This window comes from Oenanthe melanoleuca, chromosome 7 (genome assembly GCF_029582105.1).
Source record: "Oenanthe melanoleuca isolate GR-GAL-2019-014 chromosome 7, OMel1.0, whole genome shotgun sequence".
NCBI lineage: Eukaryota > Metazoa > Chordata > Aves > Passeriformes > Muscicapidae > Oenanthe > Oenanthe melanoleuca.
In genome coordinates, this window is record NC_079341.1 from 19,100,204 (window position 1) to 19,122,070 (window position 21,867).

General features: G+C 36.9%; 1 protein-coding gene across 1 annotated transcript in view; it reads left to right on the forward strand.

Annotated features, from left to right (window-relative positions):
* Positions 1-3,228: 3,228 nt before the first annotated feature.
* LOC130255471 (sodium channel protein type 1 subunit alpha-like) overlaps positions 3,229-21,867 on the forward strand; it is an 87,503-nt gene continuing 68,864 nt past the window's right edge. Inside the window, exon 1 of the mRNA XM_056496187.1 lies at positions 3,229-3,540. The gene's annotated coding sequence lies outside the window, so the exon portion shown is untranslated. The remainder of the gene's footprint in view (positions 3,541-21,867) is intronic.

The following is a 21,867-nucleotide window of genomic DNA, read 5'->3' on the forward strand; positions in this document are numbered from 1 at the left end:
ACTCAAGGTTGTTGGCAGGAGCAAGGTCTATATCTCACATAACTGCTTCCTTCACTTCAGCATGGAATAGAAAGGATCTTGTGGAAATAAACTCAGCAAGTAAGGACAATTTAGTGTCATGCACTGCAAACCTGTATTACCATATTTTCCATAAAAGAAAAATTCCAGAATTTGTTTCATAGGTTTACAGTATTCTGTAATAATGACTACCATTATCTTCATAACATGTGGCAAAAGAGTTTAGATTGTTTTTTACTCCTCACATTAAGCCCCCAAACATACATATTTTAATCTCCATCCTCATGAGGGGTTTTCTAGTCCATTCTTCTTTTCCAAATAGCAGTTTTTTTCTGCAGTCATTTTAAAAAGATTACAGTTTTTGAAAGGATTTTTTTCAAACTGCATTTACTTTATTTACTTTGACCCTCTATCTGCTGAGGCATCAGAATAATTACTTTGCTAGTTGACTATTATATAAACTTGACTTATTTTCTTACCACTGTCAAGCATTAGACATTAATACTCACATTACCAGTGCAGCTGGCTCAGAAAGAGTCTTTTGCTGTAAGTCCTACATGTCAGCAATTTCTGTATCAATTTGTGTTTCAATAGTCTTGACTTGCCAGCAGATCAAACCGAAGGAAAAATGCTTATAGGAGTTACTGTAAACTGAAAAGTACTGTGGCACAGTGGAAGAGCAATTTGGCTACTGAGAGAAGTAAACAGTATTTATACTCCAGACAAAAGCTGTGGTTTTCAGGTGTATGATGAATGACAAAACTTAATGTTTGCAAACTATTACACTGGATTTACTTGTCCTCATGGGAACAGACTGTGATGAGGTTATATATACCATTATAGGAAATATCATAGAAAATAAGAGTGGAAAACTTTGAAGGAATATCTAATTCATCACTTAGCCCAAAGGTGGAATCAGCTGTTTCAAACTTAGACAAATTTGTCTGAACTGCAACATCAAGCAAACTACACAGGGTCTTTGAAATGCTGCCTGCCAAATCTGCATTCTGTTCATTTAGGTAGCCTTTTGTACTCAATTTCTGTGTATTGGGTTGGGTAACCCGTAGTTTAGCAACAAACTTTGTTTATTTTTCTATCTGATGCAGTCAACATTTGGTTATCTCTAGTCAGACTGTGCTGCCCAGTGCCATGGCTGTGGAGGCACCTGAACTTGCTTTAGGTGAGTACTTTGTCTGCTTTGCTCTTTGGAGTGCCATGACCAACAGAATTGCTGGTTTTGCACCTTAATTAAACTGTCCTTGTATATTTCCAAAGCCTAATACAGGTCATGATATTTTCAACTTTTGATTAACCAGGCCAAGTATGTAAACAGATTTTTTCTAAAGCAAGCACTCTTATTTAACACTTGAAACACTCCAAAAGTAGAGGTTGGTATGTAGAAATTATGTAAAGTTTTAAGAGGGACTCCTCATTAACAGTCTAAACCAATATATGAAAAAATAAATGCACCAAGGTATCTTTAATGTTATTTTCTGAAGATTGGAAAAACAGTTACTGATTTCAAATACAGAAATAATTGGTTTTTAAAAAATCATTCTCAAATTGTATTTTTCTTGGTTTTTTTGTTTCCACATTCTTCTTAACTCAGAGTATGCTAGCTGTAGGTCTTACTAGTGATCTGCCTTTTATATCACATGCTTGTGATTTTTTTCTCTTTTTCCTTTTTCCTTTTTTTTTTTTTTTTTTTCTTCTCTAGAAAGGAAAAAGGAAATCATCAACAAGAGACTATGAATATATATATTTCAAAAAACCAGTGAAAATGAAGCATTTTTTTACCTGGTCAAATTTGATAGAAAAGTCATTGTAAGTTTATCTCAAAAGGAGAAATATCAATTAAATAAATTTGGAAGGCAAACATTTGGATTATTTTTCTCTCTTTCACCTTGATTTTCCCTTTTGAGATCAGAGCTCAAGTCATGTTTAGTCTAATGACGTAACTAATAATAGTAGAGTCTGCCCCTAACCTAACTTCTGTCAATGTTCCACATTGAGACTTAGAACTTTTTTTGACTTGTCTTTTAATTTTGCTGCAGGATTTTTTGTCCAGTTGCATTTACTCTTGATCATTTCTAATCAAGCAGTTTCAAATATAAGCACAAAACATCTTAACAAAACTTTTGCCTTCTTTTCTAAAGAGAAACTTTATCAATGAAAATATTAATGTGTGTATGCACTATATGATTTAAGGCTCTTTTGTTACTATTGAAGCATTGAAATGAAATAAATTACGGAATACAAGTTATATGGAGTAGTTTTAATTTATATAAAGTGGTTTTTTTAAGCAAAGTTGTGTAGGTTTTAAATGGCTGGCTAAGCCTGAATACTTTTTTCTCCTGTTGTGCCCTGCAGAGAAGTGCTGATATGACCCAAACAATAATAAACTACAAAATATACCAAGGCTTCTCTTAGGAAAAAACAAACAAAACAAATCCAAAGAAATACCAGAGGTGACTGTAAATATCTTACTACAGAGAATGTATCTTACCCATCATTTTCTTGAAAAATCAAACCTCTGTGATTGAAGCAGTTTAACCACTGTAACACCATGTACAACAGGTAAAGAATGGCTACTTTCCAGAAACTAACCTGCATGCAGTCAGATCTGCTGGAGGGAAGAGCAATTCCCTTTGGAAGTGAATCCCAGACTTTATCTCACACCGATGCTGTCCTTCTACTCACCAGAGTCAGCAGTGCCCAGGCAGAGGTGTGCAGAGCAGCCTGCGTGTCTCAGCGTCTCGCCTCGCTGCTGCTGCTCTCCTGCAGGCTGTGACAGGAGCTGTGCTCCTGCAGGCAGGTACAGCTGCAGCTGAGCAGTGCTGCAGGCTGTGACAGGAGCTGCAGCTGAGCAGTGCTGCAGGCTGTGACAGGAGCTGTGCTCCTCCAGGCAGGTACAGCTGCAGCTGAGCAGTGCTGCAGGCTGTGACAGGAGCTGCAGCTGAGCAGTGCTGCAGGCTGTGACAGGAGCTGTGCTCCTCCAGGCAGGTACAGCTGCAGCTGAGCAGTGCTGCAGGCTGTGACAGTAGCTGTGCTCCTGCAGACAGGTACAGCTGCAGCTGAGCAGTGCTGCAGGCTGTGACAGGAGCTGCAGCTGAGCAGTGCTGCAGGCTGTGACAGGAGCTCTGCTGCCCCTGAGCAGGTACAGCTCCAGCTCCAGCGCTCACATTTTAACACCCTCACTCCTTCCGGTCATTGGTTCCAGGGGAGGAATGACACCAGCATTCCTGAGCTCTCCTTGTGTTTTCTCGCAGAGCAGGGAGGGAAGGCAGACTCCGTGATCTCCATGCTAAGCACCAGCCTGCCTGCTGCCAGTTCTCCCTACTTCTGCCAGTGATGACATTCAGCTTGCTCCTCCACACAGGATACAGCGCTGCTTCCTCATTATGTAAGGCAGTCTAGGTCAAGTGTAGGAGAGACACTGCTGGCCTGAGCAGGCTGCTGGATTGCTCCCTCAGCTTCATGGGGTCTGGAAGCTGGATCCTGATCTTTGCTACATCATCTTGGGTGAGTGTTTTTGCATGGCTTAAATGGTTACTGTGCTGCTTCTCTATGCAGATAGCTGTCAGCCATGCTGTGAATTGCAGATTGTTTCTTAGGTGAAACCAGCTCTGTCAGCATGAGTGAATTAACATAGTAGTTCTTCTAGGCATCTCAGCTTTAAGACACTTTGCAAATAAATAAATCATAAATCGGGTTTGTTAAGAAACATCCTTTCTAACCATATGGGGATTAGTGTTAATTTGACTGATTAAGCAGTGAATTAAATCCATTTGCTTGAAGATGGTGTGGGAAAGCATTATTGGATATTGCTATTAGCTCTGAGAGGTTTACTGCAGTTCTTGGCTGTTGCATTTTTTTAGCCTTGCAAATGACAAATATGCTTCTCCTATTAAGCGTAACAAAAGAAACAAAAACTCTATTTATTATCCTATACTTAGGGGTTATTTTTTGAAGCAGCAATTAAACCCAAGATGCTATTTGCTATGTCTTGCATGAATGTGTGAATCTTTATGCTTCTGAGATATGTAAGGTGAATACTGCAGATAAAATTACATTTAGTGACTGCTCTGCAGAATGCCAGAACAGTACGTGGGAGCTAGTTTTATATTAGAAGGTAGCTTTTATTCATGAACCATGACTTCAAAGACTTTTTTGTTGTATTTCAGCCCTGCTGAAAATCAGTCTGTAACAAAGAGTAGAACAGGTTTGTCCTTAATTATACATACTGGGTATTGTCAGGTGCTGGAATGTCTGATCATACTGGAATGCAGTAGAAGAGGCCCTGGAAAGTAACAGCATAACACTGATACTGCAGTATCATACAAGGAATTTCAACACGACTAGCTTGCTTGCTAAGGACAGCTAATAAATCTGAAAACATTTTTAACACATTTGAGAGACTAATAAGAACACTTGTCTTTATGTGCAGTACCTTGGACAGCAACTTTTTTGTTCTGTGGTACAGTGAGTCTCCTTTGTGGGACTCAGCAATTTGTGAAAATTAATACAAATTTAAGATACCTTATTGAATTAAAAAATACTAGGGAATGTATAGTTAAAAAAAACAAAAAACTGAGAGGAACTCTGATCAGAATTGTATCAATGAACTGTATTTAACATCTTAATGCCGAGATTTCTTTTAATATAACTTTAAAATAGTGGTATTTGTATTGAATTATATTAATTAGTGTCAAAATAGTAAATTAAGAATGCAAAATTGTTAGCAATTTACATATGACATTTACAAAATTTTCATGTCTAATAGGTAACTGCTCACTTTAAGTGGAAATGCCAAGGTCCCTTAAATCAAAAGAAGATTGGATATATATATAAGTTTCTGTAATAATATATCAGATTAAAACTAGTTTTGGTGGGAGAATGGAAACCTGGAAGCCTTTTAAATGTGTTTTTTTTCTCCCCATAAAAAGACCTAGCTGTTCTTCCCATTGTTCTAGAAATAATAATAGACTTTAATTTCAACACTTGTTCCAAATTGAGGTGAGTTGTTTTATCATTTTCTTATTGTCTTTGAAAGCTCTTTCTCTGGAAAAGAACTGCCAAGCAGTCGATTGTCTTTTCATCATGGTTTTACCTTTCCAGTTACTAATTTTTTTTTTTTTTTTTTTTTTTTTTTTTGTAATGACAGTTGCATAGATCTGTGCTGAGATTTATTAAATATACCAGGCTGCTGCCTTCATTGATTACATTGTGGAAGTTAGGCTCAAGAAAGTGTAGCTCATTTTTGGTATCTTGATAACACCTCTGTTGCAATGCAGCATATTACATTGTATAATGTTTTATAGATACCACTTTAGACTTCAAAATATATCTTTCAAACAAACTTAAAATAATAGCGTAGTATAGGAACTTAGAACAAAACTCCTAGAATTATTGTAATGATGTACTTCACATTCTTTGTCTCTTGCTGAATGAAGTGTTCTAAAATAGTTATGCTATTATATATGAGTACACTGTGTTCCATCCCATTTCAAGTGTGGGTGCTTGAGGTATTTTCTTACAGGCTCAAGGAGTATTAATAACATATCTATTCAATTAGAAGAAAAAAAAACCTTATTGTCTTTAAATGTATAGTGATCTTCTGGAAGTCTCATTTTGATTTTTTGCATCATGGTTCATAGCAGGGCACTCAGTACTCAGCAAGCTGCAGATAGGATAGCTGCAGGATACAAAGTGTTAGAAAATGGTGCTTCCTGTATGTATTCATATATCCCATATTCTGGTATATCAGTTTGGTTCTGAGAAATTCAACCTGAGGTGTTATATATGTTTTGAACCCACTAAAATATAGGATATTTGTTGTTAGTGGTCAGTACCTCCTCCTGGTATTTTTCTGTTTTACTGGAATTGTCCAATCCATGGTTACATCAGTAGCTTGCTTTCAGTATTCTTTATTTCCTCAAATCACAGTATGCAGCTGGATTTTCTGACAAACTTTTCACTTTTCCTCAGAGCACTAGAATTTTCTGTACTGCAAAGGAGTTTCTCTGCTATCTTCATAGTTATGGAAATTACACTAAGTTATTCAGATCTCAGGTTTTATCTGTCCATTTTATTTGAGCAGTTGAGATACATATTGTGATGACACAGATATGCTAAATTAGTGCTAAATTGAAAAGGAAGACTAAAAATATTAGTGTTTTCATTTATGTCATGTAATAAATAAATATGACTGTAGTAGTTTAGTTGACAAGTTTTCCATGTAAGTTTGGGCTCACAAATGCAGATCTTTCACTGTCTGGAACTGCCAACTTTTATTTCATCTAGTACCCAAAAGTATTCCTAGTGTGACAAAAATCTATTGCTGAAGAAATGTGCTATTCTGAAGATGGATGTTTAGAAGCTGGCAGATGTGCTCTATTCCTTGTGCAAAAAGTTACTATGCTTTTTATTCAGAGGTTTTCCATGCTCTTCCTTGAAACTGGTTGGATGCAGTCTTCTGTGTTGCTACAGTTTGTCTCATTTTTCAGGTCCTGGGTCTCCATTATGATGTTTTTCCATCCTTAACTGCTTGGATAGCACTTCTGTGACTGCAGTAAAATTGGTTAACAAGTTTAGGAAGAGAAAATATCCCTTGGATCATGTTGTTCATCAGTGTGTCCACAGAGGATCTTGGTTGGCTAATCCCTTATCTATTAGATGAATTACTCCATTAGCTGTTCTCCACACCCGCTGTAATTCATAGAATTCTTTGCTAGAAAGAGCTACTATAAAGAATCAAGGGAGATTTTTAAAAAATGTTTTGGTAAATAAAATGTACCTCATAAACTTTCATTAAAAAAACATACATATATATAGTTTTTAACACTTTATTAATTGAACATAACATTCTGCATTGTTGCTTATGTGGTTGACTTGCCATGGCTGAACATCTGCACTTCTAAAGTGAATTTTGAAGGTTTCTCTCGAATGTACACGACTATGTTTGCAGCAAAAAAATGCTGAAACATAGTTGCTTGTTGCAGCAAAAATGATGAAGGATAGAGACAAATAAACCTACATTCCATTTTAAATTCATTTACAGTTCTCTGTAAGGCCTTTTCAGAAAGGGAACTGTGCTGCAGAGGAGCACTAGAGAAGGACTTCCAGATGAATCTTTTCATGAACTGAAGAATAACAGACTTTCCTAATGCCTGGTGATCACTAAGGCTCTTGAACCAAAAACTTACTGAGCTGTTCTTCAACAGTGCTCTTAAATATTTACTCAATGTTCCTGTGGTAGGACTGGTCAGAATTTGTAGGAGGAGAAGTGAATCACAGATCCCCCCCATTAAGGCAGAGTTACCAGGGCTGCAGAATGTGAGGTCTGCAGGATTGCAAGCTCATGGCTCATTGGAAGTTTGCCTGGCAGCTGTGTCCCTGCTGTGCGTGGATGAGGCTTCTCCTTGGTGGATGGCTGCTTCAGCCCATGCCCATTCTCTCCTTGGGCAGTCAGGGAGGGATTTGTCACCACACCTGCAGGAAGAACTACTCAGAGATTTTCAAACTGAATGCAATGAGTATCCTGGACTTGGTTTTGAAAATGTTTTGACTAGCTATTAACAGTTTACTCTTTGTTTAGAGATGGAAAAAAGGCAAATATTGGGTATCGGGGAGGAGAGGAAAGGGAGACCATCTTTTATTTACTGACTTTCCATCTATCTGAGAATTGGAGCAGCTCTAGTTGAGAAATCTATACCTTTTTTGATTTTTCAGTTGTGGTGCAATATATGAAGCTTTAAAAAGACAAGAATTCATGAGATATAGCTCTTTAGCAGTTGGAAAGAAGTTGCTGTTGTGTTGATCAAATCTCTCTCAAACCCTGTAACAGATGACAGTCTGGTTCCAGAAGCCACCAAGAGAAGCTTGTTAAGATAATCAGAAACCCTATCACTTTTCCTGACAATGTAAACTGCTGGAGCTGTTTTTACTGCAAGCTGTGAAACTGGAGCCATGAGAAATCTGCTTGGAAAAAACAGCTTTCAGCATTCTGATTATGATACTTGGAGATTTCTCAAATTTAGTGGTCATGTTAAGCATTCTATGCTGGACCTCTCGTGGTTCTTAAAGAAGAATGTCTTAGTTCATTCATTCCTAGCCTACTGTTTAATTTTGTGTTGTTTATTTCATTTCAAAGTGCAACATTTGAAAGGAACTATGCCTGTAATATGTCAAATGTTTGTAGCAAAGACTGGAGGGACTCATACTAAAACTTCAAACTGAGAAGCAAATATTTTACCTTTTATCCTGTGAGAAATCTGTGTTTATAAACATCAGAGAGTTCATAATTTCCAGAAACATCCTCTGTGAACAGAAAGATTTCTGGTAATGATCAATTGGCATCAACAACTGTATCTGAACATCTGTTTAATATTTAAAAAATTTAGGCTCCTGAGTGAGGTGTGTTAATAGTGCTACAAAGTCATTTGTCACCTGCAAACCTTTGCAAATATATGAAAAACACACGAATCTGCCCTTAAAATTGTACCTAAGAAAGAACCAAACTGTTGAACTGTGTGCTACCAACTGCTAATATTAAAATAATGATTTAAAGCTCTTTCTGCCTAAAGATCATAGGTTCAAACTGCTTTTGGGTGAAGGAGCCTGCCTAAGCCACTTAGCAACCTGCCAGTAGTGCTATCAGAAAAGCTACATTAGAAACTGGTGATCCTGACAGTAATGAAAGATGAAAGCATGTGAGGTCTTTCTAAATCAGAACTCAGATGTATTCAAAGGAGACAGGTTGAATTGTTGTGTCCAGTTTGGTCTTGCCATTTCATGTCAGCATTTTAGTATTAGTATTTGAATCTATTATAGTGTGTTTTAACTAAATATTTAGTGTCACAAGCTCCCTTGCTGTGTCCTTTTAATCACTGCAATATTTGAAGACAGTATATTTAAAAATTTTGCAATTAGATTTCATTATTAGAACAATTGTTCATAACATTCTGTACTGATAAGTGCTTGAAAAGTAGGTGTTATACTGAGAGAATTCCAGATGCATCTTCTGAAGGGACAAGTACCTCAGGTCACCACTGGGAGGTGGAGAAATTCTGATTCATGTAACTTGGATTCAAGCAAACTTTAAGCAATTAAAACATCATGATGTGAAAATATTAAAAAAACACAAAAACCATATCAGAATATTAGAATTGACTCTTAGGCATAAAATTCATTAAAGCTGTTTGGGGTCACTGAATCAGAGGTTAATGTTAAGTGTCTGTTATATCATAAATATGCCTCATTGCATACAGGTATTAGTTAGATTCATATTCCTCTGTCTTTACACTCAGAAATGGTATTGAACAATGAAAGAAATGCAATGTTATTTTTAGCCCTCCTTTCCTGCACCCTTCACCTTCTCAGTCGCTGCCTCCTCTTTTCCTTTCCTACCACTGTGCACCCACCTCCCTCCAGCATGGCAGGCACTGGGGCTTTCACAAGAATTTGCTCATGGCCATCCCCACTTCTATTTTTATTGGCCAGTAAAGCAAAATGAGAGATACAGAATGCTGTCTGATTTAGCTCCAGCTGAGGCTGATTCAATGCAGATAGGGTTCATTGTGTTACTTACTGTTACTTAGCAGTCTGAATTTTAAAAAGGAGCCTTTTTTTGTCGAGGTTCCAGATTTGGCTGCGCAGCTGCCATCGGATCCCGGGGAATGTACAGAGCTGACGTGGCAGTCGTGTACCAGGCAGGGATTAGCAATGCAGGCTGTGATAGATGGACACATCATGGGACTCTGGCACAGGAACCCTTTTTTATGGTGGCTGAGCCCAAGACTGACGAGGTTGAATCTGCCAGCACTCCTCAGTGGGCAGGTGTAAAGCGACACCGAGGACAGGTAGCATTTAGCTGAGATCTGCCAGAGGCTGACCTGGAAAAGTTTCTGGTGCTTTCGTAAGGGCTGACACTGACACGAACTATTTCCTTCACACGTTTCAGAGACAAGTAATTAACTGAAAAGAAATTAAAATTACTGAAGACTTTAGCTCATTTAACACTGGATAAAGAAATCTTCTCAGCACTATCCCTGCCCTTTGTTCCTCCCCGAAGGAAAACGGGGTTGCAGATTTTCAGTCTCGTTTAGGTCAGGAAATCTCTAAAACAGGTCTTAAAAGCAGTCTTTTACAGCTGGTTCTTTGCTTTTGCCGATAGATGGAGCTGTCCTTTAAGGTGATGGCTTAGTATCTTTTTTTTCCCCCCTTTTTTTTTCTATCTTTACCCTCCTCCCTCCCCCCCCCTTTTTTTTTTTTTTTTTTTTTTTTTTTCCTGCTATTTGCTGATTTGTATTAGGTACCATAGAGTGAGCCTCAGAACAGGAAGCTGAGAACAAAGCAGAGAGGATACTGCAGAGGTTTTTATTTTTTTTCCCCTTCTCAATGAGAATGCAGCAATTTATATACACTTTTTAATCTTTTGGAACTAAGAATCTAAACAGCTTTATTAACATTTCAAGCATTTTATCATCACTATTTCTTGGGGGTTTTTTTTATTATTTTTTTTGTTTTGTTTTGGGTTTTTTTTCACAATGCATTTGAAATTCCAGTTTTATCAGGTAAGCCAGGAGGATGGTAAATTCTAGACCTTAGTGCATTTATGTGAGCAGCCAGCATGGATACCCCAGCCCCAATTCCTTTTTTTTTTTGTTGTTGTTGTTTTTTAATTCTTACTTTATAGTTGTTAAGCATTTAATTAAGGAGAAATTTGGGATTTTGCTTTAAAAATGTTTTTCAAGCTGCAGTCAGTTCTTTTTGGCATCTCAGCATTTTGTTTTCAAGACGTGTTTCAGTGGCCTCATATTTTTGGATGTTTGCCTTTTTGCTGGGGGGTGATTTTGTTTAAATTATTTTTACATATTTTCCCCTGAACTTTTTGGAGGATGGTCATGTTGTTCCTTCTCATGGAAGACATTTTAAAGTCTAAAGCAAGCACTGCAGGATCGTAGAGTTTTGTTTCCCATACAGAAGCTCTGCTTAAAGGCTAAATGCTTCACACAAATGTTTTACCAAAGGAAGAAAAGCAGCCCTCTCTTTTCTCTCTCTCTCCCTCTGTCCTTTCTTATCAGGTGCACTCCTAGCAGCTCTTACTTTGATTTATTTGCTGACCAGGACTGGTTCTAATGCTGTAGATATGGCTCGGTTCATAATCTGAACCGTCTTGCTCTTTCAAACAGCACAAGAAATTTGCCAGGTGGACTTCAAGCTCTTTCAGCATCTTTTCTCACATGGATTTCTTCTCTGCTGCTTGTCTGAGGTATGTGCTTAAAAGAATCCCACAGTACTAATTTAGCTGGGATTGGGCGGTTTGTTCAGTCCCACTTTGAGAAAGCTGTTGGTACTCACTCAGCAGTATTTGAAAATTGATTGGTTTTTTTCTGTCACTATTGAAAACCTCTTCAACTGTATTTTCTCCAGAAATGCTTGTTTTGTGGTTACAGTGTCAGACTCCTGAGCTATATTGGCTGATGTCAGGGTTGCATTTTAAACTGCACCTACCTTGTTTATTGTCTTTTTCATACCTGACCAATGAATGTATTGATGTCAAGTACAAAAGAAAAAAGGCTGTGCTAAAAATTACTCTGATATCCAGTGCAAAACAATAACAAGATTGCTGTCAAGACTGACACCTTGATACTTTATTCTGTTGAGCCTGCTTTGTGTGATCTTGAGTATTTGCTGAAGTATTTAGACACAAGGAAGCAAGTTAGAGACAAGCAGCTTTAAACTGGTTGTCCTCAGTTTGTCAGACAGTTTTCATTATTTTGAAGGAAACTATCAAGGGGAGTGAGAGAGAGAATTAGGGGAATTAAGAGCTTGCATAATGCATAGTCTAATCAGAACAATTCTAGTGAAATTCTAGGAACACAACAGTAATTTGCATACCATCTGGTACCAGAAATAAAGAATTGTAAAAGTCTATGATGCTTACAGAAAAATTATATAGATAAATGTATATCAAGAAAATATATATCCTATCAGCTGTTTGAAACAATACTTTATACAGGGGCAAGGGTAGCTTTTTATTGATCACTGAAACCTTTGTTGAAATTACGATATAAAAACCTAAACTTGCTTTGAAGTTTCAAAAGTTGTTATTGTCAACAGCTGAGAAGCTAAAATCAGTTACAGATTCTTTTATTCTTAAAATGAAGATGGTCATGAGCTAGAAAACCTTCACACTATTTATGAATCTGCACTGAGTGCTCTACCCAATGCCAAGCAGTTTGAAGGACAACTGGCTGTTGTTGACTTTTGAAGATGGCAGTGCTGCTGCAATCCACATTGCACTGCATCCTTCCAGCATGTGAATTCTAATTCCAGAGTTTTGTACATCCATGACAGAGCACAGGATATTTAAGGGTCAAACCCACATAGCTTAACACTGAATTTTGTCCCTTAAATGATATTTTATAAATCATTCTCTATCATTATTGGCTGCCTGAAATTGAAGAACTGAGTTTAACTGAGTGTGAGTGTTCTCCTGTCCTTAGTTATGAGAAATAGTCTATTAATCATCAGGAGAAGTGGGTACTTTGCAAAACCTGTTGAAAAGAGGCAGAAATCTTGATCTTATTTTTATGTGTGCATTTAGAACCGTGACACTCATGGATTAATGTCTTTTCCTTTATTTTATTCATTTTCCGAACTCCAGTCCCAGCTCATCTGTGGGAAAACATATTGGGTCTTTTGGGCTACATATCATGAAGAGAATTGTGGATTGTTTTCCAGTTTCTGCCTTCTTTTTCTACATTGATAACAGCTTATGTAGGTGGGAGGCAGTGGGATTCCTCAAGAGTCTTGAATTTGACCTGTAGAATTTGTTGCCAAAATGACAGCAGCACATATCTACAGCAGAAGAAAAACCAAATTAGAAATGGAACAATATTTATTCACACTTCTAAACTGAGACAACCAGTGTTATGGAGACAGTATGACATACTAGAGAAGGAATACCATTAGGCTTTTTTAGCACAATACTTTAGGCCACTTAAGAGATCACATTGCTACAAGAGAAAAACAATCCTAAAGAGGAAATATTCTAAAACATGGGGAAAAAAGAACCATTGAGTAAATTTGAACCATTAAAATCTACAGCTGGTATTTCTAATTGTAGGGAGATGGGGAATATCATGCAAATTCTCTAGATGTTTTTTCCCAAAGCTCAATAGTTCAGGCATGTTACTTCCATTTTTCTAGTTGTAGGCTTATTCATTTTAGATTTCTATCCATAAAAACACATGGAAGTTGGATGGAAACAGCTGAAAATTTGGTATGAGTGAAGCAATTAATTAAATAGCAAATGTGGACATAGAAATCATCATTCTTTCCATTCTGGGGTTAGTCCAAATTCTGTAAAATATGCTGATCTTGTTTTATTTAATATTAGTAATATTTGTGGAATCACTGGATGTTTTATTAAATACATGGATGTTCAGTGTTTTTAGGATTACTACCTTTTACTGATTGTTGAGTCATTATTTCAGTCTTTCCCATTTTTTCCAGTGTGTGATGATTTCAGGTCCCCTTTTGTTCTCCACTGAAATTCTGTTTAGCTCTGAAAAAAAAAAAAATTTCATTTGTTAAAAACATCTGGGTAGAAACCTTCAGTGAAATAATAAATATCACTTGAAAATCCACAATTTTTATTCAGCCACCCTGTTATTTATTGTTGTAATTTATCAGCTGCAGAAGTTCTCTCTCTCCTTCCTCTTTCTGCTATGAAATTCTCATAATGTTGCATTTTCAGAACCCAAGTTTCTATTGCTTTCTGTCTCAGCAATATAGTGGATCTCTAACCATATTTCCAGTGCTCTATTTTAAAGTATTTCCATCCCTTTTTTTATTGATTTCCTGGTGTTTTTTTCCCATGAGTCTCTGAGAAAAGGACAAAACACTTACATTTTTTTAGTCTCAAAACCATCCAGCTCAGTTTGAGCTTCCAAGCTCTATCCCTTCTAATTCCCTCTGTCTTTGTAATTTATATCAGTACCTTGTAAACATGCAGACCGATCTTCATCTTTCTCTTACTCTTTAAGAGACTCTAATTTGCTTCTAGAATTGGCTTTTAAAATTACTTCACAACAGAAATAAAAAGACTGATAATCATCCTCCTGGTAAAACAAAGCGAAACCAGACAAAACCTCAAATCCTGCCAAGGTCAGAAATACAAGTTTAGGAGTAAATGCAGAGGCTTTTGTGATTCAATTATTTAATAACTCTATTTAATAATGGCACTGGTCAAAGAGGACAAATCTAAGTAGCAACTACAGTACTGTTAGCAAATGTTGTTTCCTTCAGAGTGAGAGCCTTCATATTTTTTTATTTAAAGTGTTCAATTTTTTTTGTTTAAAATTATTGTCGAATTTATTTGTTTGTGATGGAGGTATTTCTGAATGCAGATGATAGGTGCTCCACTTGAATGTCTCAGCAGGGCTCTTTAGAAGCTTTGCAGGATCCCTGGAATAAGTCCACACATGAAATCAGAAGTGAAGTGACTGGTGGATCATTAGAAGCTGAATGCTGAAGATTTGTTCTCTACGTCCAGAGTGGGTGGGACAAGAAATGAAGATTGAAGAAATGGGCTCACCCAGATGAGATATGAGAACAAACATTTTACTTGAACAAATAGTGCAGAGCTGCAATAGAATGTCAGAATATGTGAAATCTGTCCTGAGGGTCTGTAGGAAGATGTTAGATGAAACATCTGTTGGGAAATAGGTGTAGCAATCTTGCCTTGGGCAGCAAGATGAATTAGGTGGCCTCTGATCTCCTTTTTCCAACCCAGTTTTTCTGTGAGTCTACAATAAGAAGTAGATATCTGAGATATAACAGACAGTGTGCAATAAATTATATAGGGTCCAATAAAAGCTATCTTCACTAGCACTGCCTGAAAGCATATACAGCATCCCCTGAAAATATTTATCCTAAGGTATGTACACTCTGCAATGCTTCAAATATATCAAGAAGTAGCAGAAAATGGGTCCTAAAGAGTTACTTAATCTCTTAATGTTTCTTCTAGGTTATATAGTCTTTACTAGTGAACCGTAGAAAGTGTATGAATACAAGGGTAGGAAAAGGGTATTTCCAAATCTGATCAAATTTCCATACTTTCTGAAGAATTGTACACATTTAATTAAAAATATTTTTAAATTGATAGTTTTTCTTCATAGAAATAAATAGGACACTTCAGAATCTGATTAAAAAATGTGAGTGTACCGGAGCCATTTCAAAGTTCTATTTTAATGTTCGTATTCAGTATTTTTCACAGCTGAGAAACCCAGTCTGATACATTTATTTTCTAAAATGAAATCTAAGTAATGCCATATATGCACATCACTCAAAATGTGCAGTGATGAATAGAGACAGAACTGTTCAGAACTCCATACTGGGTACATTGACAGTGCTTAATTGAAAAAGAAGTGGTACAACAATTTAATTTTTTTCTGAAACAGGAACTATGTGATCCAAGTGTAATCTAGAGACCTCGTGTCTGAGTACTTTCAGTTCAATTTATTTTCTCTTTTATTTTCCTTTTCTTCTGTTAAACTCAATGCTATGGAGGGACACACCTTCAGAGAGATTAATACTAATTTAAAAATCTTAATTATAATGTAGAAGATTGATAATAAATACTTAAAGGAAATGCAAAACCAATTTAGGAAGCGTCTTGCAAAAGGAGATGCCAAACTGGACTTGATTGAAACAAAAAAAATATTTTTAATAATTCTGAACATTTGCATGGAAACCAGGGTACATGAATCATTAAAAATTCATTACTATTTAAAGGTAAGTTAAATTGGTTTTGTTTAATGAATGATATATGCAGGGTTGGAGAAAAGACACATGTATGGAATATACCTAGGATATGCTGGAAAATAGTGTACTCTATAGCACTGTTTCTGGAACTGTGGAGTTAGGTAAAATTATGTTTTCTAGGCACACCCAGATTAAGACAGTTTGTCACATATTATTTCAGGTATTACTGTCTGCTTTTTGATGGCAAATATAAAATTGCCTGTAACATTTTATAGAAGCAGAATTTCCACCCACCTGACCTACAAATCTGAGAAAATGTTGCAAAATAAGATGCAAAGTTGCAAAAAGATTCTAAGACAACACCTGATCTCCAGAGTGCCTTCCCTCCTCAGCCTCTATGAGCCTGTAATACAAAACCATATCTAAGAGTGCTGGGTGGAGGCTGTCACCAGCCTGTTCATTTTTAATGAGAAGCAGCTATGCACCAAGGGCAGAAAATGAGAATATAAATATAAATTACAAAATACATGAAATCTATATTAAATATGTAAAATTATGAACCTATTTCTTTTAATAGAAATACAAATTAGAAAATTTGGAGAAGCTAATGGAGGTGTAGTGTTGCATCATGAGGTATGAGGAGTGTACCTGCTCTGAATTGTCATATATCATGGCTGGGACATAGAGTAAACAGTTTTCAGATTTGCAAGGAGACTAGGAAAAAATATCTCAATTACTATGAGTAACTTTTGAATAGAAATCCAGTTGAAGATCACTTTTAATTCAAACAATATTTCAAAGTTTCTATTTTGGAATCATTTTGGAAACTGTTTTCTTACAACACTAGTGGCAGTGGTGCTACCACTGTGTTTCCCACACACCCTTCAGCCCAGCCTGGAGAGAGCCTTTGTCTGCTGAGCTCTGCCAACATCTGCCATGAGCTGACAGTGCCCACAGTTCAGAGGGCACACACCTTCTGTGGAGAGTTGGTAAACAGCTGATAGGTGTTACAGGGAGTGCCAAGCCCAAGGATTCCCAGTTTCTGGGAGCTGTGTGCCTGCAGCCTGTGCAGCTGGTGCTTTTGCTGTGGTTTTTGCTGTCCAGCTGCTGCACAGCCTGGCTGTGAGTCTGTCACTGAGGGCATTGACTTCAGACTCATCCTCTGCTTTCCCCTCAAGCAGGTTTCTGCACATCTGTGAAGTCTAAGCTGAGACTACTACTGAACCAGCACTAAATTATATTTAATGTTTCTGCTGGGAGAATCAAAAATGCTTACTGCCCCAGAGTAGGGAATGCTAAATTATGAGACATGCTAGCAAGAGAAAGCAAAGTAGCTGATACAATCCCCCCTCTCTTATGTCTGCATACCTAATTCCCAGACAATAACAATGAGTTTTGGGGAAAGGCTGAGGAAATGCAAATTAATAATTTTTTTAAAATGCAAGGGAGTCGTAAACACCAAATTTTATTTTTAAAAGCTATTTCTTTGTTCCAAACCAATCTGTCTTCAAGACATTAAACTCTATTTAACTCTTTGAAAGTGTTTTATTCAAAATTTTCTCTCTCTCTTTTTTTTTTTTTTTACTGCCTTGCACATTGTATTTTTCTGCAGGTCTCAGCAGTGACATTTCTTTCTCAGGGCTATATCTATATGCTTTGCAGAATTCTGAAATGCAGAAAACTGGTCAGTTTTGGGAATAGTTTTTTTTCCTCCTGTGATTAAAATAAGATTGACTATGATATAAGGCTGAAATTTCACACGATACCTCTCAGCTTATATATTTAAGTCTGTATTTTAGTGCTGAGATAAAAAAATACCATGCCTCTGTACAGAGTGACAAGAATTTTATATTGACTTTTGTGTGAATTCTTGATTACTTAGCATTTTGGAAAAGGATGGCTTTTGCCTTTAGCTGTCTGTTCAGATAAGTTTCAGATAGGAAATATGAGCCATTTTCTCTCATGTGAGAAAACATTGTGAAGATGGCTTAATAATGGCTGAGGGCAGTACAACTGTGATTAGCAGTATTCTGAAGTGAAGTCCTCCAAGTAAGCTGTTTCTCTTTAGAGGTCTGCAGGTCTATGCTGCTCTGTATAATGCTTTTAATTCAAGTGGCTTAGATGAACCAGTATTTTTTAACTGCTTTTGAGACAGATTTTGGGTTTTCTGAGACATTCCTTATTGCAGTATTGTAGGGTGCATTTTACTTCTGGAACTTTCAGGAACTGTGTTATTAAAAACGTCCTGCTCTCTGGCTGTGCCAGACTCAGTTCTGAGCCCATTCCTTCATACTGCTCATCTGAAGTAAACACTCTTGAATTTTAACACTTAACATCCAGATTCTTACCTGCAAATTATTCTATTTCTATTTGTGGCCAGTATTAAGGGTTGCCTTGGAATGGTGTATGGGTGCTTTTGGATGTCTTTAGTAGACAGGAGTTCAGACATGGAACATAGGACTCCAATCTGAATGTGCTATTCAAACACAGAGAGGGAGGAAATTGCTGCTCAAACCATGATACAACCTAAGCATAAGGAAAAATGCTCAGATTTAACAGAGGAAAATAAGACCTTTACCATGATGAAGTAGTTTAGGGAGATGAGCAGCCTAACCACTGAAAAGTTTTGGAAGGTGTCTTGAAAAAGAAGAGGTTAAAAGGAGCATAAGCAAAGTGAGGGATCTTTGCAAATATTTGTATCTTCTAAATGTGACTGGCAATCTTCAAAATTACAGATTTGATGGAAATTAAAAATTTAAACAGCAGAGTTAACATGTAAAAAAATAAATTTAAGGTCATGAAGACAGGCTGCAAAGGGCCTCTGAGAGGCAATCAGTCATTTGCTATCTGAGAATTTATACAGCAGGATGATGGACCCCAAGAAACTAGCTAGGAAATCATTCTGAATAAGAGCAGAGTTTTTGATAAGGGCAAAGAAACTCTCTTGTTTCTTTGTAAGAGTGATGGAAAACAGACTTTAGATATGTATGGAAGTGGGGGAGTAGGTTATGATTTATAGTTTGGGTCCAAAACTTAGACAAGGACATTTGCCACATGTAAGAGTCAGATTCACTGTGACTGCTAGTAGCACAGGCTCCTCTAACCTCAGCAGCCCTTAGGCTTTTTTGCCTTTTTTTGTGCTGAGCTGCTGTGTTAAGCACTCTTAGTTTGGGATGAATCACTCCATCTAGAAATTGAAGACATTTACACCAGCAATGGCAGTGGAAGGAAGTCTGAAATAATTAAGACTTGGGTCAATTGGACTACATATAGGATAAATAGGATGATTCTGAAAGAAGTTTGGAGACTAAAATTGCTACAGCAATCCATTCTCCTGTTTTAAGCAGGGTTCATGTGGTTTAGACAGCTTTGATGCTGTTCTGAAAAGGTTCTGAACTTCACAGGTGTATAAACCCATTTACCTGCCGTGCAAACATGGCTGTCTGCTGCTCAGGGCACAAAACCAAAAGTAACTCAAGATGGACTTTGCAGATTTGGAGATTTGAAAGCAAACTGTCTCCCAAGTCCAGGAGAGCTGCCTGTAAAAGGCAGTACAGGCAGGTTCATGTTGCCTCAAGAGCAGCTTGTGACAGAAGAGAGTTTTGGCTGCACTCTGTCAAATACAGTACAGATGGAGCCTGAGAAAAATAGGTAGTAAAACAGAATCTTAACATTTCATATTGCTGCTGATAAAATCTATGTGCTCATGTTTCAAAACAAACATCTTAAGATTTGATAATGTAATATATTGCACTTTTTCACTGAGGTCCTTTCTTCTTAGGGGACACAGTCACTAAGGGGACAGTCTTTTAAAGGTACCTAATGAAGTCTTGTGCTTTGGCCACCTGTTATGCATCACATCATGGCTTCTCACTGAATAAATGCCTTTTGCTTGCACTCTTACCTGGCTTTTAACTGTCTTTTCTAGTGGTTGCAATTTTTATCTTGACCTTAGTGGGGTTTGGAATATTTTAGATACATGCACCTCTTCCCACCTGCTGGCTTGCTTCAAGCTTCTGTGGTCAACATATAATTCACCCAAGAATTCCCTCCTCACTGAGCCACAGCAAGCCTAACTTCACAACCACATTACCTGCAAACCCAGACTCCATGCCCTCAAGCCCAAAACATTCCCAAAGCACTCAGCTGCCAGCAAGCAGCCTGGGAAGGCTCCAGCAGGCATCTCACTCTCTAGGATCCACTTAAGGACCGTGTTAAGCTCATATCCACCATGGATTTGCCAGAAAGACAAAAAGATTTCATGGAGGAAAACAAAAGTCTGAGCAAGAAAACCAAGAGAGGAAGGGACAACAAAAATTGCCATGACATTTTCATACCTCCTGATGAAATTTTTAATATAGAGAAAACAAGAAATTTTAAGAGTAATAAATATGGAAAACTTCATAAATGAGAGTAACAGACAAATCCCTCTCAGAATTGCTAAGTACTGAAAATTATTCTGTGTTTATACTTTTCATAGCGTTTTTCCTCAAAGTCAGATTAAAATCTCTCTGATGTCATTTCCACCTATGATATTAAGTCCCCAAATTGTCCTTGACTCAGAATGAATGAAACACAACTATTTTTAAGCTTCTTAACTGTGCATTCCTTCAGACTTAAATGTCTTTCAATTCCTTAGAGCCATGACCCTGCAAATTGCATTGATCTCATCTCTGACAGTGTTCACTGTTGACATACTAAAGACAAGTTTTTCATAGCTGGATATTATTATCTTTATGTAGTGCTCTTCCATTGTTGTGCTCAAGTACATTGAGAAATGTTTTTTTTTAAGAAGGAAGTTTCCTACTTTGTTTCTCACTGTGAGCTTATTTGTACAAATGCTTCTAGACCATACTTACAATACCTGCAGAAAAACTTTCAGCTCTCAGTGTGGAAGGAAATGGTGCCCTGTCTTCAGATGCATTGATCAGACAAGAAGCATGATGTGCTGAGGAATGCCTCTCTTCATTTTTCTCAGCTGGGTATATTGTAAATCCATACCTGACTCTGGGAGGTTGAGTGGCTGAAATTTTCTCTTGTCTAGTAAGGCTAGAACTAACTTTCACACTGGTCTGCTGTTAGTGGAGTAAAGAGTTATGGGACAGCTATTAATAATTTATAATTTATCTTTAAACTGCTCAAGATGTTGCTCTGGACACCCGATGTCAAAATAACAGAAGGCATTACAACTCACTAGTATAAACCAAAATTTATTAATTAGAAAAAACATTCCAAAACATTTTAATCTCTAATAAAAATTAAACAGTTTAAATCACAAATGCAAGAGTATTTTCAATTAATGAAAATACAAGAGTGTGGCTTTGAGTGAGAATAGCTGAAAGTGCTTTAATCACCAGTCACAAATCCAACAAAATAGGAAATCTGGTATTTTTTAACCAGAAAAGTCGAGACTGAAAGAGACATTATTTGCTGTGGTCTTCAGTTTACCATGTTGATTCTTCTATTAGAGTTCTCATCTTGCAGGTGGAACCACATGAACAGATTCACACAGTACAGACCTTGTAATCTATCAGTTTAAATTCAAGGTGGAATGCAAGATAGAAAACTTTATTAAATACTATATTGCTTCATTAGCTTCATTAATGTAGTTTGTGTACATTTGATGTGTACCAAGTGATATTTGTGAAAATTACAGTTCTCAAACCTCTTTTATTTTTTATATTTCTGTACCTATATTTGAGAATAAATTCTCTGAAAAATAATCACTAAATGTGCACTAAAATTCCATGTTTAACCACATAGCCTAATACTATATTTGATAAAGTAAATGTTGCTTACTTTTAGCAGATCATCTGATCTTCAGAAAACTATCAGTCAGTGGCTCAGAATTTGAATGACTGGATGTTTTGCTTCAAAATTTGTTATTGTTTATGCTCTTTATAAGTATATATCAATATTTCAGTTATTTCTAATTAATGGTTTTCCATTTTTGAATAACAGATGGTATCTTGTGATATTACCTTAGTTTTACATCTTGTCTGTTTTCTCAGTACACTTTATAGCATTAAGTTCATTCTTTTTCAAGTGTTCTGGGCTGCTAAACATTTGAAGTCC